This window comes from Gymnoscopelus microlampas (assembly GCF_963454915.1).
Source record: "Gymnoscopelus microlampas genome assembly, chromosome: 12".
NCBI lineage: Eukaryota > Metazoa > Chordata > Actinopteri > Myctophiformes > Myctophidae > Gymnoscopelus > Gymnoscopelus microlampas.
The window spans coordinates 11653001-11674703 of record NC_139949.1 but is presented as its reverse complement, the minus strand read 5'-3'; positions in this window follow the sequence as shown (position 1 = coordinate 11674703).

The following is a 21703-nucleotide window of genomic DNA, read 5'->3' as shown; positions in this document are numbered from 1 at the left end:
GTTGAAAGGAAGGGACAGTGACAGACAGAGGTGGTGACAGTGGGCTGGGCTCTGCATTCTGCTCAGGGTTCTCTGTAGGTTTAGAAGTGCTTTGTTCAGTGGACTCACCTCCACCAATAGACTCTGCTATTTGTGACATGACATCCCTTAACACCTCTGTAAAATCTTTCCCACTGAGCTTGGCTATGTCCTTTAACTCATCCAGATAAGTCTGTGTAACATTGCTCCCCACCCTTTGTGTGTAGACTGCTGCTAAGGCCCGCACATTGAATGTGACATCAGGGTTGTCTGACAATGGCTGACTGTAAGGCAAAATGGGTTCTAATGCTTGTAAGGCGGTGCCACTGTCAAACTCAACTATAAGGTTTGTATAGAACTCTGACGTTTGGTCATCTATACTATGAATCCTATTTATTGAACCATATGTCTCCAAGAAGGTTTTAATCTCTGCATCCTTCTCGGTCCCTTTCTCTGTCCCTGTTATACTCACTAGAACAGCATTTGGAACTTTAACACCTTTTTGTTCAACAATATCCATCTTGTGGTAATGCACGGTGGGTTATATAACAATGTGGTGTCTATTCCGGTGTTATTATGGTGTAATCTGGCTCCTGGCTAGCTCGCCAAGTTTTATGTAACCTATGTGATCCTTGTTACAACATTAGAGTGGTTATATCAAGTGGCATAACTGTAAATACTTATTATAGTTATGTTGGGTTTGGACTAGTGACCAGAAATTGCTAGGATCGACTATGGAGCCAGGTACCATTAATTACACCAGAATGAGCACCACTGCACAGTTGTACTCTTTGGAGGGTATGAAATGCACCACTTCCTTTTAATAACAATAAAGAGTGAAATATGAAATAGAATGGAATAGAAAAACATACAAATACTCAAATACTCTTAGAAAATACAAAAATACAACATACAACCCGGGTTATCAAAACAAAAATAAATCCTAATTGGCCAATATCTAAATTCTCTCAGTTCTCACAAAATCCCCTTAGTCTCTGTAATGGTTCAGCTCACACCACTGTTTAAGTAGTATGCGTGTGTTGGTCCCGTTGGATTTGTCCTACCACACTGTAGAGTGAATTGGAATGATACGTGTGTATCAAGGCAGTCAGTGGATTCAGTTTTCTTTCTTCTGCATGCTATTGTTAGTTGATCTTCTGGTTCATCTCCATTGGGTTGGGTAGCTCGCCATCAAGGTGTTTCATCAAGGCAGAATCAAACTCCAAGCAGTTCCAAAAAACCTGACCTACAATAAGTAAGGTCAGAATGTATTCATTTCCTTATATGGTATAGGGTTTATGTTATGGTCCCCTAACATAAAATAAAGCTTAGCTTCATTCATGAAATTAACTCTTACTCACATCAACAGGAATTACAATGTAACCAATATCATTAATTACTGTAAAATTCCTTTCATCAAAAACAACAAAATAAATTAATCAAATTCAAATAATCAGGACAATTACAAATAAATCTCTCTTCACATAATAATGGCATAACATTGCTACACCAGTATAAAACATTTGCTATGTGACTGTATACTGCAATGGCTACCTTCAGTAGTTAGTGCAGGGAAGGCAGCCTATACAGACACATGCAGTAAAAATTAGCTTTACACCAAAGTGCATCCTTTTAGTGTGACAAACACAGGATCAGAGTGTTTAACACTACTCTCCTAAAACATTCAGCATGTCCAGCTATTCATTTATACAGTAAACATCAACCTCATTCTTATCATATCATCACCTCTAAGTTAGCATCAGCATGCTAGCGCTAGCATTAGCATGCTAACGGTTTCAGCTTAATCAATGGCATAGTCCTGTGTATATTAGCATTAGCAGCTAGCATTAGCATTAGCATGCTAAACGTTTTTAGCACATTAGCACAACAAGGCTCACCATGCTGGTATATCTCATCTAACTTCAAAACACGAAGTCAGGGCTCATCTGGTTGCACCCAGATGAATGGTTTTATGTATAAACAGCTTCTGGACTGTTTTTAGCTTGACTTTATCAACTTTTAGTAACTTTTAGTCAATATAGTGGCTTCTGGCTCCACACAGCTGTCTGTCTCTCATGGGATGAGGAAAAGGAAGTCACATGCTCTACACACTGGACTTAGCTTGACTCAACAGGAAGTGACATGTTCAAAATAAAAGTACTATTTCAGAATAAGTGCTTGTCTTAGCTGACGTTTTTTCTGCATAATGTTTACTCACTGGGCATACTCATACATCTTTATATTTCTCAAACCTGGGTTACAAGGAGGAATCTGCAGACTCAGAGCTAACCCTACCCCCAAACATTCTACGAGTGCAGTGCTGTCGGCGCATGCTCCTGGCCTGCCACTATGTGGGCCACTATTGGAAAACGTTCACTGTGCCGTCCTTGGGTGGGCTCGAACCACCATCCTCTCGGTTAACAGCCGAGCGCGCTAGCCAATTGCGCCACAGAGACTGCAAGCTACATGACTGCAATAGTTTTTTTCTTTTTTCATGTCTAGTTAGGTACAGCCCTGTAGGCAAAAGTGCTTTAGGCTTTTGTAAGAAAATATTTTGAAAACACGGGAGCCTACATACAAGTGCCAGGAGCATGCGCCGTTTAGTGTTGTCGGCGCATGTCCTGGCCTGGCACTATGTGGGCTACTATTTGAAAGCGTGCGCTGTGCCGTCCCGTCCCTGGGTGGGCTCGAATCACCATCCTCTCGGTTAACAGCCGGGAGTTCTAGCCAATTGCGCCACAGAGACTGCAATCTGCAAGACTGCAAGTGTTTTTTTCTTTTTTCATGTCTAGTTTGGTACAGCCCTGTAGGAAAAAGTGCTTTAGGCTTTTATGAGAAAATATTTTGAAAACACAGGAGCCTACATACAAGTGCTAGCGACTCTGGTGGGACTCGAACCCACAGCCTTTGAATATCTCTTTCGACATGCCTAGAAGTCCAATGCGCTATCCATTGCGCCACAGAGCCACTCACTTAAAGGTGCCAGTAGGTGGAGCCTAGCTTCATTAAAAAATTACCTATATGCCTGATAATATTGTATGAACGAAAGGATAGGCTACAAGGCACTGCTGGGAGTTGAACCCAGGATCTCCTGTTTACTAGACAGGCACTTTAACCAACTAAGCCACAGCGCCAGCGTTTGCAAACAGTTTGGTTAAATTCAGAGAGTAAAACAAAGCATATTGAATCATTAAAGGCTCACCTCACTAAGCTTTGTAGCTCGATTCTATACACCTGAGAGACAAACAACAGAAGCAGCGTTGTCTCTGAAATTACACCAAGCACAAGTTGACCTCTGCTGTGGCAGAAAGCTGGTGTAGGAGGAATCTACAGACTCAGAGCTAACCCTACCCCTAAACATTCTAAGAGTGCAGTGCTGTCGGCGCATGCTCCCGGCCTGCCACTATGTGGGCCACTATTGGAAAACGTCCACTGTGCCGTCCCTGGGTGGGCTCGAACCACCATCCTCTCGGTTAACAGCCGAGCGCGCTAGCCAATTGCGCCACAGAAACTGCAAGCTGCATGACTGCAAGAGTTTTTTTTCTTTTTTCATGTCTAGTTAGGTACAGCCCTGTAGGCAAAAGTGCTTTAGGCTTTTGTTAGAAAATATTTTGAAAACACGGGAGCCTACATACAAGTGCCAGGAGCATGCGGCGTTTAGTGTTGTCGGCGCATGTCCTGGCCTGCCACTATGTGGGCTACTATTGGAAAACGTGCGCTGTGCCGTCCCGTCCCCAGGTAGGCTCGAATCACCATCCTCTCGGTTAACAGCCGAGCGCGCTAGCCAATTGCACCGCAGAGACTGCAATCTGCAAGACTGCAAGTGTTTTTTTTTTTCATTTTTCATGTCTAGTTTGGTACAGCCCTGTAGGAAAAAGTGCTTTAGGCTTTTATGAGAAAATATTTTGAAAACACGGGAGCCTACATACAAGTGCTAGCGACTCTGGTGGGACTCGAACCCACAGCCTTTGAATATCTCTTTCGACATGTCTAGAAGTCCAATGCGCTATCCATTGCGCCACAGAGCCACACCCTTAAAGGCGCCAGTGGGTGGAGCCTCGCTTCATTAAAAAATTACCTATAGGCCTGATAATATTGTATGAATGAAAGGATAGGCTACAAGGCACTGCTGGGAGTTGAACCCAGGATCTCCTGTTTACTAGACAGGCACTTTAACCAACTAAGCCAAAGCGCCAGCGTTTGCAAACAGTTTGGTTAAATTCAGAGAGTAAAACAAAGCATATTGAATCATTAAAGGCTCACCTCACTAAGCTTTGTAGCTCGATTCTATGCACCTGAGAGACAAACAACAGAAGCAGCGTTGTCTCTGAAATTACACCAGGCACAAGTTGACCTCTGCTGTGGCAGAAAGCTTGTGTAGGAGGAATCTGCAGACTCAGAGCTAACCCTACCCCCAAACATTCTACGAGTGCAGTGCTGTCGGCGCATGCTCCTGGCCTGCCACTATGTGGGCCACTATTGGAAAACGTTCACTGTGCCGTCCCTGGGTGGGCGCGAACCACCATCCTCTGGGTTGACTGCCGAGCGCGCTAGCCAATTGCGCCACAGAGACTGCAAGCTGCATGACTGCAAGAGTTTTTTTCCTTTTTTCATGTCTAGTTAGGTACAGCCCTGTAGGCAAAAGTGCTTTAGGCTTTTGTTAGAAAACATTTTGAAAACACGGGAGCCTACAAACAAGTGCCAGGAGCATGCGGCGTTTAGTGTTGTCGGCGCATGTCCTGGCCTGCCACTATGTGGGCTACTATTGGAAAACGTGCACTGTGCCGTCCCGTCCCTGGGTGGGCTCGAACCACCATCCTCTCGGTTAACAGCCGAGCGCGCTAGCCAATTGCACCACAGAGACTGCAATCTGCAAGACTGCAAGTGTTTTTTTTCATTTTTCATGTCTAGTTTAGTACAGCCCTGTAGGAAAAAGTGCTTAAGGCTTTTATGAGAAAATATTTTGAAAACACGGGAGCCTACATACAAGTGCTAGCGACTCTGGTGGGACTCTAACCCACAACCTTTGAATATCTCTTTCGACATGCCTAGAAGTCCAATGCGCTATCCATTGCGCCACAGAGCCACACCCTTAAAAGGCGCCAGTGGGTGGAGCCTCGCTTCATTAAAAAATTACCTATATGCCTGATAATATTGTATGAACGAAAGGATAGGCTACAAGGCACTGCTGGGAGTTGAACCCAGGATCTCCTGTTTACTAGACAGGCACTTTAACCAACTAAGCCACAGCGCCAGCGTTTGCAAACAGTTTGGTTAAATTCAGAGAGTAAAACAAAGCATATTGAATCATTAAAGGCTCACCTCACTAAGCTTTGTAGCTCGATTCTATGCACCTGAGAGACAAACAAAAGAAACAGCGTTGTCTCTGAATTTACACCAGGCACAAGTTGACCTCTGCTGTGGCAGAAAGCTGGTGTAGGAGGAATCTACAGACTCAGAGCTAACCCTACCCCCAAACATTCTACGAGTGCAGTGCTGTCGGCGCATGCTCCCGGCCTGCCACTATGTGGGCCACTATTGGAAAACGTCCACTGTGCCGTCCCTGGGTGGGCTCGAACCACCATCCTCTCGGTTAACAGCCGAGCGCGCTAGCCAATTGCGCCACAGAGACTGCAAGCTACATGACTGCAATAGTTTTTTTCTTTTTTCATGCCTAGTTAGGTACAGCCCTGTAGGCAAAAGTGCTTTAGGCTTTTGTAAGAAAATATTTTGAAAACACGGGAGCCTACATACAAGTGCCAGGAGCATGCGCCGTTTAGTGTTGTCGGCGCATGTCCTGGCCTGGCACTATGTGGGCTACTATTTGAAAGCGTGCGCTGTGCCGTCCCGTCCCTGGGTGGGCTCGAACCACCATCCTCTCGGTTAACAGCCGGGAGTTCTAGCCAATTGCGCCACAGAGACTGCAATCTGCAAGACTGCAAGTGTTTTTTTCTTTTTTCATGTCTAGTTTGGTACAGCCCTGTAGGAAAAAGTGCTTTAGGCTTTTATGAGAAAATATTTTGAAAACACAGGAGCCTACATACAAGTGCTAGCGACTCTGGTGGGACTCGAACCCACAGCCTTTGAATATCTCTTTCGACATGCCTAGAAGTCCAATGCGCTATCCATTGCGCCACAGAGCCACTCCCTTAAAGGTGCCAGTGGGTGGAGCCTCGCTTCATTAAAAAATTACCTATAAGCCTGATAATATTGTATGAACGAAAGGATAGGCTACAAGGCACTGCTGGGAGTTGAACCCAGGATCTCCTGTTTACTAGACAGGCACTTTAACCAACTAAGCCACAGCGCCAGCGTTTGCAAACAGTTTGGTTAAATTCAGAGAGTAAAACAAAGCATATTGAATCATTAAAGGCTCACCTCACTAAGCTTTGTAGCTCGATTCTATGCACCTGAGAGACAAACAACAGAAGCAGCGTTGTCTCTGAAATTACACCAAGCACAAGTTGACCTCTGCTGTGGCAGAAAGCTGGTGTAGGAGGAATCTACAGACTCAGAGCTAACCCTACCCCCAAACATTCTAAGAGTGCAGTGCTGTTGGCGCATGCTCCCGGCCTGCCACTATGTGGGCCACTATTGGAAAACGTCCACTGTGCTGTCCCTGGGTGGGCTCGAACCACCATCCTCTCGGTTAACAGCCGAGCGCGCTAGCCAATTGCGCCACAGAGACTGCAAGCTGCATGACTGCAAGAGTTTTCTTTCTTTTTTCATGTCTAGTTAGGTACAGCCCTGTAGGCAAAAGTGCTTTAGGCTTTTGTTAGAAAATATTTTGAAAACACGGGAGCCTACATACAAGTGCCAGGAGCATGCGGCGTTTAGTGTTGTCGGCGCATGTCCTGGCCTGCCACTATGTGGGCTACTATTGGAAAACGTGCGCTGTGCCGTCCCGTCCCCGGGTAGGCTCGAACCACCATCCTCTCGGTTAACAGCCGAGCGCGCTAGCCAATTGCACCGCAGAGACTGCAATCTGCAAGACTGCAAGTGTTTTTTTTTTCATTTTTCATGTCTAGTTTGGTACAGCCCTGTAGGAAAAAGTGCTTTAGGCTTTTATGAGAAAATATTTTGAAAACACAGGAGCCTACATACAAGTGCTAGCGACTCTGGTGGGACTCGAACCCACAGCCTTTGAATATCTCTTTCGACATGCCTAGAAGTCCAATGCGCTATCCATTGCGCCACAGAGCCACTCCCTTAAAGGTGCCAGTGGGTGGAGCCTCGCTTCATTAAAAAATTACCTATAAGCCTGATAATATTGTATGAACGAAAGGATAGGCTACAAGGCACTGCTGGGAGTTGAACCCAGGATCTCCTGTTTACTAGACAGGCACTTTAACCAACTAAGCCACAGCGCCAGCGTTTGCAAACAGTTTGGTTAAATTCAGAGAGTAAAACAAAGCATATTGAATCATTAAAGGCTCACCTCACTAAGCTTTGTAGCTCGATTCTATGCACCTGAGAGACAAACAACAGAAGCAGCGTTGTCTCTGAAATTACACCAAGCACAAGTTGACCTCTGCTGTGGCAGAAAGCTGGTGTAGGAGGAATCTACAGACTCAGAGCTAAGCCTACCCCCAAACATTCTAAGAGTGCAATGCTGTCGGCGCATGCTCCCGGCCTGCCACTATGTGGGCCACTATTGGAAAACGTCCACTGTGCCGTCCCTGGGTGGGCTCGAACCACCATCCTCTCGGTTAACAGCCGAGCGCGCTAGCCAATTGCGCCACAGAGACTGCAAGCTGCATGACTGCAAGAGTTTTCTTTCTTTTTTCATGTCTAGTTAGGTACAGCCCTGTAGGCAAAAGTGCTTTAGGCTTTTGTTAGAAAATATTTTGAAAACACGGGAGCCTACATACAAGTGCCAGGAGCATGCGGCGTTTAGTGTTGTCGGCGCATGTCCTGGCCTGCCACTATGTGGGCTACTATTGGAAAACGTGCGCTGTGCCGTCCCGTCCCCGGGTAGGCTCGAACCACCATCCTCTCGGTTAACAGCCGAGCGCGCTAGCCAATTGCACCGCAGAGACTGCAATCTGCAAGACTGCAAGTGTTTTTTTTTTCATTTTTCATGTCTAGTTTGGTACAGCCCTGTAGGAAAAAGTGCTTTAGGCTTTTATGAGAAAATATTTTGAAAACACGGGAGCCTACATACAAGTGCTAGCGACTCTGGTGGGACTCGAACCCACAGCCTTTGAATATCTCTTTCGACATGTCTAGAAGTCCAATGCGCTATCCATTGCGCCACAGAGCCACACCCTTAAAGGCGCCAGTGGATGGAGCCTCGCTTCATTAAAAAATTACCTATAGGCCTGATAATATTGTATGAATGAAAGGATAGGCTACAAGGCACTGCTGGGAGTTGAACCCAGGATCTCCTGTTTACTAGACAGGCACTTTAACCAACTAAGCCACAGCGCCAGCGTTTGCAAACAGTTTGGTTAAATTCAGAGAGTAAAACAAAGCATATTGAATCATTAAAGGCTCACCTCACTAAGCTTTGTAGCTCGATTCTATGCACCTGAGAGACAAACAACAGAAGCAGAGTTGTCTCTGAAATTACACCAGGCACAAGTTGACCTCTGCTGTGGCAGAAAGCTTGTGTAGGAGGAATCTGCAGACTCAGAGCTAACCCTACCCCCAAACATTCTACGAGTGCAGTGCTGTCGGCGCATGCTCCTGGCCTGCCACTATGTGGGCCACGATTGGAAAACGTTCACTGTGCCGTCCCTGGGTGGGCGCGAACCACCATCCTCTCGGTTGACTGCCGAGCGCGCTAGCCAATTGCGCCACAGAGACTGCAAGCTGCATGACTGCAAGAGTTTTTTTCCTTTTTCCATGTCTAGTTAGGTACAGCCCTGTAGGCAAAAGTGCTTTAGGCTTTTGTTAGAAAATATTTTGAAAACACGGGAGCCTACAAACAAGTGCCAGGAGCATGCGGCGTTTAGTGTTGTCGGCGCATGTCCTGGCCTGCCACTATGTGGGCTACTATTGGAAAACGTGCGCTGTGCCGTCCCGTCCCTGGGTGGGCTCGAACCACCATCCTCTCGGTTCACAGCCGAGCGCGCTAGCCAATTGCACCACAGAGACTGCAATCTGCAAGACTGCAAGTGTTTTTTTTCATTTTTCATGTCTAGTTTAGTACAGCCCTGTAGGAAAAAGTGCTTAAGGCTTTTATGAGAAAATATTTTGAAAACACGGGAGCCTACATACAAGTGCTAGCGACTCTGGTGGGACTCTAACCCACAACCTTTGAATATCTCTTTCGACATGCCTAGAAGTCCAATGCGCTATCCATTGCGCCACAGAGCCACACCCTTAAAAGGCGCCAGTGGGTGGAGCCTCGCTTCATTAAAAAATTACCTATATGCCTGATAATATTGTATGAACGAAAGGATAGGCTACAAGGCACTGCTGGGAGTTGAACCCAGGATCTCCTGTTTACTAGACAGGCACTTTAACCAACTAAGCCACAGCGCCAGCGTTTGCAAACAGTTTGGTTAAATTCAGAGAGTAAAACAAAGCATATTGAATCATTAAAGGCTCACCTCACTAAGCTTTGTAGCTCGATTCTATGCACCTGAGAGACAAACAAAAGAAGCAGCGTTGTCTCTGAATTTACACCAGGCACAAGTTGACCTCTGCTGTGATAGAAAGTGTGTATAGGAGGAATCTACAGACTCAGAGCTAACCCTACCCCCAAACATTCTAAGAGTGCAGTGCTGTCGGCGCATGCTCCCGGCCTGCCACTATGTGGGCCACTATTGGAAAACAACCACTGTGCCGTCCCGTCCCTGGGTGGGCTCGAACCACCATCCTCTCCGTTAACAGCCGAGCGCGCTAGCCAATTGCACCACAGAGACTGCAATCTGCAAGACTGCAAGTGTTTTTTTTTTCATTTTTCATGTCTAGTTTGGTACAGCCCTGTAGGAAAAAGTGCTTTAGGCTTTTATGAGAAAATATTTTGAAAACACGGGAGCCTACATACAAGTGCTAGCGACTCTGGTGGGACTCGAACCCACAGCCTTTGAATATCTCTTTCGACATGCCTAGAAGTCCAATGCGCTATCCATTGCGCCACAGAGCCACACCATTAAAGGCGCCAGTGGGTGGAGCCTCGCTTCATTAAAAAAGTACCTATATGCCTGATAATATTGTATGAATGAATGGATAGGCTACAAGGCACTGCTGGGAGTTGAACCCAGGATCTCCTGTTTACTAGACAGGCACTTTAACCAACTAAGCCACAGCGCCAGCGTTTGCAAACAGTTTGGTTAAATTCAGAGAGTAAAACAAAGCATATTGAATCATTAAAGGCTCACCTCACTAAGCTTTGTAGCTCGATTCTATGCACCTGAGAGACAAACAACAGAAGCAGCGTTGTCTCTGAAATTACACCAGGCACAAGTTGACCTCTGCTGTGGCAGAAAGCTTGTGTAGGAGGAATCTGCAGACTCAGAGCTAACCCTACCCCCAAACATTCTACGAGTGCAGTGCTGTCGGCGCATGCTCCTGGCCCGCCACTATGTGGGCCACTATTGGAAAACGTTCACTGTGCCGTCCCTGGGTGGGCTCGAACCACCATCCTCTCGGTTAACAGCCGAACGCGCTAGCCAATTGCGCCACAGAGACTGCAAGCTGCATGACTGCAAGAGTTTTTTTTCTTTTTTCATGTCTAGTTAGGTACAGCCCTGTAGGCAAAAGTGCTTTAGGCTTTTGTTAGAAAATATTTTGAAAACACGGGAGCCTACATACAAGTGCCAGGAGCATGCGCCGTTTAGTGTTGTCGGCGCATGTCCTGGCCTGCCACTATGTGGGCTACTATTGGAAAACGTGCGCTGTGCCGTCCCGTCCCTGGGTGGGCTCGATCCACCATCCTCTCCGTTAACAGCCGAGCGTGCTAGCCAATTGCATCACAGAGACTGCAATCTGCAAGACTGCAAGTGTTTTTTTTTTCATTTTTCATGTCTAGTTTGGTACAGCCCTGTAGGAAAAAGTGCTTTAAGCTTTTATGAGAAAATATTTTGAAAACACGGGAGCCTACATACAACTGCTAGCGACTCTGGTGGGACTCGAACCCACAGCCTTTGAATATCTCTTTCGACATGCCTAGAAGTCCAATGCGCTATCCATTGCGCCACAGAGCCACACCCTTAAAGGCGCCAGTGGGTGGAGCCTCGCTTCATTAAAAAATTACCTATATGCCTGATAATATTGTATGAATGAAAGGATAGGCTACAAGGCACTGCTGGGAGTTGAACCCAGGATCTCCTGTTTACTAGACAGGCACTTTAACCAACTAAGCCACAGCGCCAGCGTTTGCAAACAGTTTGGTTAAATTCAGAGAGTAAAACAAAGCATATTGAATCATTAAAGGCTCACCTCACTAAGCTTTGTAGCTCGATTCTATGCACCTGAGAGACAAACAACAGAAGCAGCGTTGTCTCTGAAATTACACCAGGCACAAGTTGACCTCTGCTGTGGCAGAAAGCTTGTGTAGGAGGAATCTGCAGACTCAGAGCTAACCCTACCCCCAAACATTCTACGAGTGCAGTGCTGTCGGCGCATGCTCCTGGCCCGCCACTATGTGGGCCACTATTGGAAAACGTTCACTGTGCCGTCCCTGGGTGGGCTCGAACCACCATCCTCTCGGTTGACTGCCGTGCGCGCTAGCCAATTGCGCCACAGAGACTGCAAGCTGCATGACTGCAAGAGTTTTTTTTCTTTTTTCATGTCTAGTTAGGTACAGCCCTGTAGGCAAAAGTGCTTTAGGCTTTTGTTAGAAAATATTTTGAAAACACGGGAGCCTACATACAAGTGCCAGGAGCATGCGCCGTTTAGTGTTGTCGGCGCATGTCCTGGCCTGCCACTATGTGGGCTACTATTGGAAAACGTGCGCTGTGCCGTCCCGTCCCTGGGTGGGCTCGATCCACCATCCTCTCCGTTAACAGCCGAGCGTGCTAGCCAATTGCATCACAGAGCCTGCAATCTGCAAGACGGCAAGTGTTTTTTTTTTCATTTTTCATGTCTAGTTTGGTACAGCCCTGTAGGAAAAAGTGCTTTAGGCTTTTATGAGAAAATATTTTGAAAACACGGGAGCCTACATACAAGTGCTAGCGACTCTGGTGGGACTCGAACCCACAGCCTTTGAATATCTCTTTCGACATGCCTAGAAGTCCAATGCGCTATCCATTGCGCCACAGAGCCACACCCTTAAAGGCGCCAGTGGGTGGAGCCTCGCTTCATTAAAAAATTACCTATATGCCTGATAATATTGTATGAATGAAAGGATAGGCTACAAGGCACTGCTGGGAGTTGAACCCAGGATCTCCTGTTTACTAGACAGGTACTTTAACCAACTAAGCCACAGCGCCAGCGTTTGCAAACAGTTTGGTTAAATTCAGAGAGTAAAACAAAGCATATTGAATCATTAAAGGCTCACCTCACTAAGCTTTGTAGCTCGATTCTATGCACCTGAGAGACAAACAACAGAAGCAGCGTTGTCTCTGAAATTACACCAAGCACAAGTTGACCTCTGCTGTGGCAGAAAGCTGGTGTAGGAGGAATCTACAGACTCAGAGCTAACCCTACCCCCAAACATTCTAAGAGTGCAGTACTGTCGGCGCATGCTCCCGGCCTGCCACTATGTGGGCCACTGTTGGAAAACGTCCACTGTGCCGTCCCTGGGTGGGCTCGAACCACCATCCTCTCGGTTAACAGCCGAGCGCGCTAGCCAATTGCGCCACAGAGACTGCAAGCTGCATGACTGCAAGAGTTTTTTTTCTATTTTCATGTCTAGTTAGGTACAGCCCTGTAGGCAAAAGTGCTTTAGGCTTTTGTTAGAAAATATTTTGAAAACACGGGAGCCTACATACAAGTGCCAGGAGCATGCGCCGTTTAGTGTTGTCGGCGCATGTCCTGGCCTGCCACTATGTGGGCTACTATTGGAAAACGTGCGCTGTGCCGTCCCGTCCCTGGGTGGGCTCGAACCACCATCCTCTCCGTTAACAGCCGAGCGTGCTAGCCAATTGCATCACAGAGACTGCAATCTGCAAGACTGCAAGTGTTTTTTTTTTCATTTTTCATGTCTAGTTTGGTACAGCCCTGTAGGAAAAAGTGCTTTAGGCTTTTATGAGAAAATATTTTGAAAACACGGGAGCCTACATACAAGTGCTAGCGACTCTGGTGGGACTCGAACCCACAGCCTTTGAATATCTCTTTCGACATGCCTAGAAGTCCAATGCGCTATCCATTGCGCCACAGAGCCACACCCTTAAAGGCGCCAGTGGGTGGAGCCTCGCTTCATTAAAAAATTACCTATATGCCTGATAATATTGTATGAATGAAAGGATAGGCTACAAGGCACTGCTGGGAGTTGAACCCAGGATCTCCTGTTTACTAGACAGGCACTTTAACCAACTAAGCCACAGCGCCAGCGTTTGCAAACAGTTTGGTTAAATTCAGAGAGTAAAACAAAGCATATTGAATCATTAAAGGCTCACCTCACTAAGCTTTGTAGCTCGATTCTATGCACCTGAGAGACAAACAACAGAAGCGGCGTTGTCTCTGAAATTACACCAGGCACAAGTTGACCTCTGCTGTGGCAGAAAGCTGGTGTAGGAGGAATCTGCAGACTCAGAGCTAACCCTACCCCGAAACATTCTACGAGTGCAGTGCTGTCGGCGCATGCTCCTGGCCTGCCACTATGTGGGCCACTATTGGAAAACGTTCACTATGCCGTCCCTGGGTGGGCTCGAACCACCATCCTCTCGGTTAACAGCCGAGCGCGCTAGCCAATTGCGCCACAGAGACTGCAAGCTGCATGACTGCAAGAGTCTTTTTTCTTTTTTCATGTCTAGTTAGGTACAGCCCTGTAGGCAAAAGTGCTTTAGGCTTTTGTTAGAAAATATTTTGAAAACACGGGAGCCTACATACAAGTGCCAGGAGCATGCGCCGTTTAGTGTTGTCGGCGCATGTCCTGGCCTGCCACTATGTGGGCTACTATTGGAAAACGTGCGCTGTGCCGTCCCGTCCCTGGGTGGGCTCGAACCACCATCCTCTCCGTTAACAGCCGAGCGCGCTAGCCAATTGCATCACAGAGACTGCAATCTGCAAGACTGCAAGTGTTTTTTTTTCATTTTTCATGTCTAGTTTGGTACAGCCCTGTAGGAAAAACTGCTTTAGGCTTTTATGAGAAAATATTTTGAAAACACGGGAGCCTACATACAAGTGCTAGCGACTCTGGTGGGACTCGAACCCACAGCCTTTGAATATCTCTTTCGACATGCCTAGAAGTCCAATGCGCTATCCATTGCGCCACAGAGCCACACCCTTAAAGGCGCCAGTGGGTGGAGCCTCGCTTCATTAAAAAATTACCTATATGCCTGATAATATTGTATGAATGAAAGGATAGGCTACAAGGCACTGCTGGGAGTTGAACCCAGGATCTCCTGTTTACTAGACAGGCACTTTAAGCAACTAAGCCACAGCGCCAGCGTTTGCAAACAGTTTGGTTAAATTCAGAGAGTAAAACAAAGCATATTGAATCATTAAAGGCTCACCTCACTAAGCTTTGTAGCTCGATTCTATGCACCTGAGAGACAAACAACAGAAGCAGCGTTGTCTCTGAAATTACACCAGGCACAAGTTGACCTCTGCTGTGGCAGAAAGCTGGTGTAGGAGGAATCTGCAGACTCAGAGCTAACCCTACCCCCAAACATTCTACGAGTGCAGTGCTGTCGGCACATGCTCCTGGCCTGTCACTATGTGGGCCACTATTGGAAAACGTTCACTGTGCCGTCCCTGGGTGGGCTCGAACCACCATCCTCTCGGTTAACAGCCGAGCGCGCTAGCCAATTGCGCCACAGAGACTGCAATCTGCAAGACTGCAAGAGTCTTTTTTCTTTTTTCATGTCTAGTTAGGTACAGCCCTGTAGGCAAAAGTGCTTTAGGCTTTTGTTAGAAAATATTTTGAAAACACGGGAGCCTACATACAAGTGCCAGGAGCATGCGCCGTTTAGTGTTGTCGGCGCATGTCCTGGCCTGCCACTATGTGGGCTACTATTGGAAAACGTGCGCTGTGCCGTCCCGTCCCTGGGTGGGCTCGAACCACCATCCTCTCCGTTAACAGCCGAGCACGCTAGCCAATTGCATCACAGAGACTGCAATCTGCAAGACTGCAAGTGTTTTTTTTATTTTATTTTTCATGTCTAGTTTGGTACAGCCCTGTAGGAAAAAGCGCTTTAGGCTTTTATGAGAAAATATTTTGAAAACACGGGAGCCTACATACAAGCGCTAGCGACTCTGGTGGGACTCGAACCCACAGCCTTTGAATATCTCTTTCGACATGCCTAGAAGTCCAATGCGCTATCCATTGCGCCACAGAGCCACACCCTTAAAGGCGCCAGTGGGTGGAGCCTTGCTTCATTAAAAAATTACCTATATGCCTGATAATATTGTATGAATGAAAGGATAGGTTACAAGGCACTGCTGGGAGTTGAACCCAGGATCTCCTGTTTACTAGACAGGCACTTTACCAACTAAGCCACAGCGCCAGCGTTTGCAAACAGTTTGGTTAAATTCAGAGAGTAAAACAAAGCATATTGAATCATTAAAGGCTCACCTCACTAAGCTTTGTAGCTCGATTCTATGCACCTGAGAGACAAACAACAGAAGCAGCGTTGTCTCTGAAATTACACCAGGCACAAGTTGACCTCTGCTGTGGCAGAAAGCTGGTGTAGGAGGAATCTGCAGACTCAGAGCTAACCCTACCCCCAAACATTCTACGAGTGCAGTGCTGTCGGCGCATGCTCCTGGCCTGCCACTATGTGGGCCACGATTGGAAAACGTTCACTGTGCCGTCCCTGGGTGGGCTCGAACCACCATCCTCTCGGTTAACAGCCGAGCGCGCTAGCCAATTGCGCCACAGAGACTGCAAGCTGCATGACTGCAAGAGTTTTTTTTCTTTTTTTCATGTCTAGTTAGGTACAGCCCTGTAGGCAAAAGTGCTTTAGGCTTTTGTTAGAAAATATTTTGAAAACACGGGAGCCTACATACAAGTGCCAGGAGCAAGCGGCGTTTAGTGTTGTTGGCGCATGTCCTGGCCTGCCACTATGTGGGCTACTATTGGAAAACGTGCGCTGTGCCGTCCCGTCCCTGGGTGGGCTCGAACCACCATCCTCTCGGTTAACAGGCGAGCGCGCTAGCCAATTGCACCACAGAGACTGCAATCTGCAAGACTGCAAGTGTTTTTTTTATTTTATTTTTCATGTCTAGTTTGGTACAGCCCTGTAGGAAAAAGCGCTTTAGGCTTTTATGAGAAAATATTTTGAAAACACGGGAGCCTACATACAAGCGCTAGCGACTCTGGTGGGACTCGAACCCACAGCCTTTGAATATCTCTTTCGACATGCCTAGAAGTCCAATGCGCTATCCATTGCGCCACAGAGCCACACCCTTAAAGGCGCCAGTGGGTGGAGCCTTGCTTCATTAAAAAATTACCTATATGCCTGATAATATTGTATGAATGAAAGGATAGGTTACAAGGCACTGCTGGGAGTTGAACCCAGGATCTCCTGTTTACTAGACAGGCACTTTACCAACTAAGCCACAGCGCCAGCGTTTGCAAACAGTTTGGTTAAATTCAGAGAGTAAAACAAAGCATATTGAATCATTAAAGGCTCACCTCACTAAGCTTTGTAGCTCGATTCTATGCACCTGAGAGACAAACAACAGAAGCAGCGTTGTCTCTGAAATTACACCAGGCACAAGTTGACCTCTGCTGTGGCAGAAAGCTGGTGTAGGAGGAATCTGCAGACTCAGAGCTAACCCTACCCCCAAACATTCTACGAGTGCAGTGCTGTCGGCGCATGCTCCTGGCCTGCCACTATGTGGGCCACTATTGGAAAACTTTCACTGTGCCGTCCCTGGGTGGTCTCGAACCACCATCCTCTTGGTTAACAGCCGAGCGCTAGCCAATTGCGCCACAGAGACTGCAAGCTGCATGACTGCAAGAGTTTTTTTTCTTTTTTCATGTCTAGTTAGGTACAGCCCTGTAGGCAAAAGTGCTTTAGGCTTTTGTTAGAAAATATTTTGAAAACACGGGAGCCTACATACAAGTGCCAGGAGCATGCGCCGTTTAGTGTTGTCGGCGCATGTCCTGGCCTGCCACTATGTGGGCTACTATTGGAAAACGTGCGCTGTGCCGTCCCGTCCCTGGGTGGGCTCGAACCACCATCCTCTCGGTTAACAGCCGAGAGCGCTAGAGCGCCACAGAGACTGCAATCTGCAAGACTGCAAGTGTTTTTTTCTTTTTTCATGTCTAGTTTGGTACAGCCCTGTAGGAAAACGTGCTTTAGGCTTTTATGAGAAAATATTTTGAAAACACGGGAGCCTACATACAAGTGCTAGCGACTCTGGTGGGACTCGAACCCACAGCCTTTGAATATCTCTTTCGACATGCCTAGAAGTCCAATGCGCTATCCATTGCGCCACAGAGCCACACCCTTAAATGAGCCAGTGGGTGGAGCCTCGCTTCATTAAAAAATTACCTATATGCCTGATAATATCGTATGAACGAAAGGATAAGCTACAAGGCACTGCTGGGAGTTGAACCCAGGATCTCCTGTTTACTAGACAGGCACTTTAACCAACTAAGCCACAGCGCCAGCGTTTGCAAACAGTTTGGTTAATTTCAGAGAGTAAAACAAAGCATATTGAATCATTAAAGGCTCACCTCACTAAGCTTTGTAGCTCGATTCTATGCACCTGAGAGACAAACAACAGAAGCAGCGTTGTCTCTGAAATTACACCAGGCACAAGTTGACCTCTGCTGTGGCAGAAAGCTGGTGTAGGAGGAATCTGCAGACTCAGAGCTAACCCTACCCCCAAACATTCTACGAGTGCAGTGCTGGCGGCGCATGCTCCTGGCCTGCCACTATGTGGGCCACTATTGGAAAATGTTCACTGTGCCGTCCCTGGGTGGGCTCGAACCACCATCCTCTCGGTTGATAGCCGAGCGCGCCAGCCAATTGCGCCACAGAGACTGCAAGCCGCATGACTGCAAGAGTTTTTTTTCTTTTTCCATGTCTAGTTAGGTACAGCCCTGTAGGCAAAAGTGCTTTAGGCTTTTGTTAGAAAATATTTTGAAAACACGGGAGCCTACATACAAGTGCCAGGAGCATGCGCCGTTTAGTGTTGTCGGCGCATGTCCTGGCCTGGCACTATGTGGGCTACTATTGGAAAACGTGCGCTGTGCCGTCCCGTCCCTGGGTGGGCTTGAGCCACCATCCTCTCGGTTAACAGCCAAGCGCGCTAGCCAATTGCGCCACAGAGACTGCAATCTGCAAGACTGCAAGTGTTTTTTTCATTTTTCAGGTCTAGTTTGGTACAGCCCTGTAGGAAAAAGTGCTTTAGGCTTTTATGAGAACATATTTTGAAAACACGGGAGCCTACATACAAGTGCTAGCGACTCTGGTGGGACTCGAACCCACAGCCTTTGACATGCCTAGAAGTCCAATGCGCTATCCATTGCGCCACAGAGCCACACCCTTCAATGAGCCAGTGGGTGGAGCCTCGCTTCATTAAAAAATTACATATATGCCTGATAATATCGTATGAACGAAAGGATAGGCTACAAGGCACTGCTGGGAGTTGAACCCAGGATCTCCTGTTTACTAGACAGGCACTTTAACCAACTAAGCCACAGCGCCAGCGTTTGCAAGCAGTTTGGTTAAATTCAGAGAGTAAAACAAAGCATATTGAATCATTAAAGGCTCACCTCACTAAGCTTTGTAGCTCGATTCTATGCACCTGAGAGACAAACAACAGAAGCAGTGTTGTCTCTGAAATTACACCAGGCACAAGTTGACCTCTGCTGTGGCAGAAAGCTGGTGTAAGAGGAATCTGCAGACTCAGAGCTAACCCTACCCCCATACATTCTACGAGTGCAGTGCTGTTGGCGCATGCTCCTGGCCTGTCACTATGTGGGCCACTATTGGAAAACGTCCACTGTGCCGTCCCTGGGTGGGCTCGAACCACCATCCTCTCGGTTAACAGCCGAGCGCGCTAGCCAATTGCACTACAGAGACTGCAAGCTACATGACTGCAAGAGTTTTTTTCCTTTTTTTCATGTCTAGTTAGGTACAGCCCTGTAGGCAAAAGTGCTTTAGGCTTTTGTTAGAAAATATTTTGAAAACACAGTAGCCTACATAGAAGTGCCAGGAGCATACGCCGCTTAGTGTTGTCGGCGCATGTCCTGGCCTGGCACTATGTGGGCTACTATTGGAAAACGTGCGCTGTGCCGTCCCGTCCCTGGGTGGGCTCGAACCACCATCCTCTCGGTCAACAGCCGAGCGCGCTAGCCAATTGCGCCACAGAGACTGCACTCTGCAAGACTGCAAGTGTTTTTTTCATTTTTCATGTCTAGTGTGGTACAGCCCTGTAGGAAAAAGTGCTTTAGGCTTTTATGAGAAAATATTTTGAAAACACGGGAGCCTACATACAAGTGCTAGCGACTCTGGTGGGACTCGAACCCACAGCCTTTGAATATCTCTTTCGACATGCCTAGAAGTCCAATGCGCTATCCATTGCGCCACAGAGCCACACCCTTAAATGAGCCAGTGGGTGGAGCCTCGCTTCATTAAAAAATTACCTATATGCCTGATAATATCGTATGAACGAAAGGATAGGCTACAAGGCACTGCTGGGAGTTGAACCCTGGATCTCCTGTTTACTAGACAGGCACTTTAACCAACTAAGCCACAGCGCCAGCGTTTGCAAGCAGTTTGGTTAAATTCAGAGAGTAAAACAAAGCATATTGAATCATTAAAGGCTCACCTCACTAAGCTTTGTAGCTCGATTCTATGCACCTGAGAGACAAACAACAGAAGCAGTGTTGTCTCTGAAATTACACCAGGCACAAGTTGACCTCTGCTGTGGCAGAAAGCTGGTGTAGGAGGAATCTGCAGACTCAGAGCTAACCCTACCCCCAAACATTCTACGAGTGCAGTGCTGTCGGCGCATGCTCCTGGCCTGTCACTAGGTGGGCCAATATTGGAAAACGTCCACTGTGCCGTCTCTGGGTGGGCTCGAACCACCATCCTCTCGGTTAACAGCCGAGCGTGCTAGCCAATTGCGCCACAGAGACTGCAAGCTACATGACTGCAAGATTTTTTTTTCTTTTTTCATGTCTAGTTAGGTACAGCCCTGTAGGCAAAAGTGCTTTAGGCTTTTATGAGAAAATATTTTGAAAACACAGGAACCTACATACAAGTGCTAGCGACTCTGGTGGGACTCGAACCCACAGCCTTTGAATATCTCTTTCGACATGCCTAGAAGTCCAATGCGCTATCCATTGCGCCACAGAGCCACACCCCTCAATGAGCCAGTGGGTGGAGCCTAGCTTCATTAAGAAATTACCTATATGCCTGATAATATCGTATGAACGAAAGGATAGGCTACAAGGCACTGCTGGGAGTTGAACCCAGGATCTCCTGTTTACTAGACAGGCACTTTAACCAACTAAGCCACAGCGCCAGCGTTTGCAAGCAGTTTGGTTAAATTCAGAGAGTAAAACAAAGCATATTGAATCATTAAAGGCTCACCTCACTAAGCTTTGTAGCTCGATTCTATGCACCTGAGAGACAAACAACAGAAGCAGTGTTGTCTCTGAAATTACACCAGGCACAAGTTGACCTCTGCTGTGGCAGAAAGCTGGTGTAGGAGGAATCTGCAGACTCAGAGATAACCCTACCCCCAAACATTCTACGAGTGCAGTGCTGTCGGCGCATGCTCCTGGCCTGTCACTATGTGGGCCACTATTGGAAAACGTCCACTGTGCCGTCCCTGGGTGGGCTCGAACCACCATCCTCTCGGTTAACAGCCGAGCGCGCTAGCCAATTGCGCCACAGAGACTGCAAGCCACATGACTGCAAGAGTTTTTTTTTCTTTTTTCATGTCTAGTTAGGTACAGCCCTGTAGGCAAAAGTGCTTTAGGCTTTTGTTAGAAAATATTTTGAAAACACGGGAGCCTACATACAAGTGCCAGGAGCATGCGCCGTTTAGTGTTGTCGGCGCATGTCCTGGCCTGGCACTATGTGGGCTACTATTGGAAAACGTGCGCTGTGCCGTCCCGTCCCTGGGTGGGCTCGAACCACCATCCTCTCGGTTAACAGCCGAGCGCGCTAGCCAATTGCGCCACAGAGACTGCAATCTGCAAGACTGCAAGTGTTTTTTTCATTTTTCATGTCTAGTTTGGTACAGCCCTGTAGGAAAAAGTGCTTTAGGCTTTTATGAGAAAATATTTTGAAAACACGGGAGCCTACATACAAGTGCTAGCGACTCTGGTGGGACTCGAACCCACAGCCTTTGAATATCTCTTTTGACATGCCTAGAAGTCCAATGCGCTATCCATTGCGCCACAGAGCCACACCCTTAAATGAGCCAGTGGGTGGAGCCTCGCTTCATTAAAAAATTACCTATATGCCTGATAATATCGTATGAACGAAAGGATAGGCTACAAGGCACTGCTGGGAGTTGAACCCTGGATCTCCTGTTTACTAGACAGGCACTTTAACCAACTAAGCCACAGCGCCAGCGTTTGCAAGCAGTTTGGTTAAATTCAGAGAGTAAAACAAAGCATATTGAATCATTAAAGGCTCACCTCACTAAGCTTTGT